Genomic DNA, 1,491 nt, shown 5'->3' with positions numbered 1-1,491 from the left:
TCTTTAACTTCAAGTTGAACTTGCATAGGAGCAGTTGATGGTCTGTTCCACAATCAGCTCCTGGCCTGGTTTTGGCTGAAGATATTGAGCTTTTCTACTGCCTCTTGCTACAGATGTGTGTTCCATCTGGTGAACTCCACATATAGAGCCACCGCACCATTTGTGTTGTTGAAAAAAGTTGTTTGCAATGAACAAGTTGTTGGTCTTGCAAAATTCTACCATGTGAGTTCCAGCATTTTTTCTGTCACCAAGGCCAAATTTTCCAGCTACTGGTGATTCTTCTTTGTTTCCAACTTTTGCATTCTAGTCACCAGTGAAAATTAACACATCCTGATTGCATTTTTGTCAATATCAGACTGCAGAATTAATAAAATTCTTCAATTTTCTCATCTTTGGCTTTGGTGGTTGGTGCATAAATTTGAATAATAGTTGTATTAACAGGTATTCCTTGTAAGCATATGTATAATATCCTATCACTGACAGCATTGTACTTCAGGACAGATCTTGAAACTCCTTTGTGATGATGAATGCCACGCCATTCCTCTTCAAATTGTCATTCCCGGCATAGTAGATCACATGGTTGTCTGATTCAAAATGTCCAAAAACAGTCCATTTCAACTTACTAATGCCGAGGATATCAACCTTTATGCTTCCATTTCATTTTTGACATCTTCTGATTTTCCTAGATTCATACTTCGTACATTCCATGTTCCAATGATTAATGGATGTCTGCAGCTGTTTCTCTTCAAATTGAGTGGTGCCATATCAGTAAATGGAGGTCTCAAAGGCTTTACCTTATCCATAGTAGTAAGGCTCGGGTTACACAGATGATGCAGCTCTTTCCCAGTCCTTTTTAAGAGCCTTCTAACCTAAACAGACTATTCATAAAGTTGCACAGTAATGTATCAAACTGTGTTTCTTTGCTATTCATAAGGTTTTTCCTGGTCAATTCTCTGAGAAGTGGATGGCCTCTTTCTTCTTCCTAGTCTGTCTCAGTCTGTATGCTGCGCTGATACCTGTGCATGATGTACATCCCTCTGGGTTTGAAACACCACTGGCTCAGCCTCAAAACTCTCATAGACACGTCACCATGGTAGGACAAATCGACAGACAAGTTTGCTTTCCTCTTGGAAACCTCTCATACCACCCTTACCTGGGTCCCTGCAGATGACTCTTCCTCTGTCCGGGTTCCTGGGCCTTTTAATCCCCTTTCTCCTGCTCTCCCGCCCTGCTGCTTTAGGTGTGCCTGAGTTCTCTCTCCTCACCTGGATCACTGTGGCTGACTGCTCCCCTCTCCTGGTTCCTGGCTTTTAATCCCCTTTCTTCAGCTCTCCTGTCCTGCTGCTTTGGGCATGCCTGGGTTCTCTCTCCTCACCTGGATCCCTGCAGCTGAAAAATTTAGCTATCCTAATATATGGCATAGGAGTTCTGGTAGCATAGTGGCTAAAGCACTTGACTGCTAACCAGAAGACTGGTGGTTCAAACCCACCA

The sequence above is a fragment of the Orycteropus afer genome, unplaced genomic scaffold, assembly GCF_000298275.1.
Source record: "Orycteropus afer afer isolate SDZICR_OR568_19922 unplaced genomic scaffold, OryAfe1.0 scaffold00096, whole genome shotgun sequence".
Taxonomy (NCBI): domain Eukaryota; kingdom Metazoa; phylum Chordata; class Mammalia; order Tubulidentata; family Orycteropodidae; genus Orycteropus; species Orycteropus afer.
Note: the sequence above shows the minus strand (reverse complement) of the source record.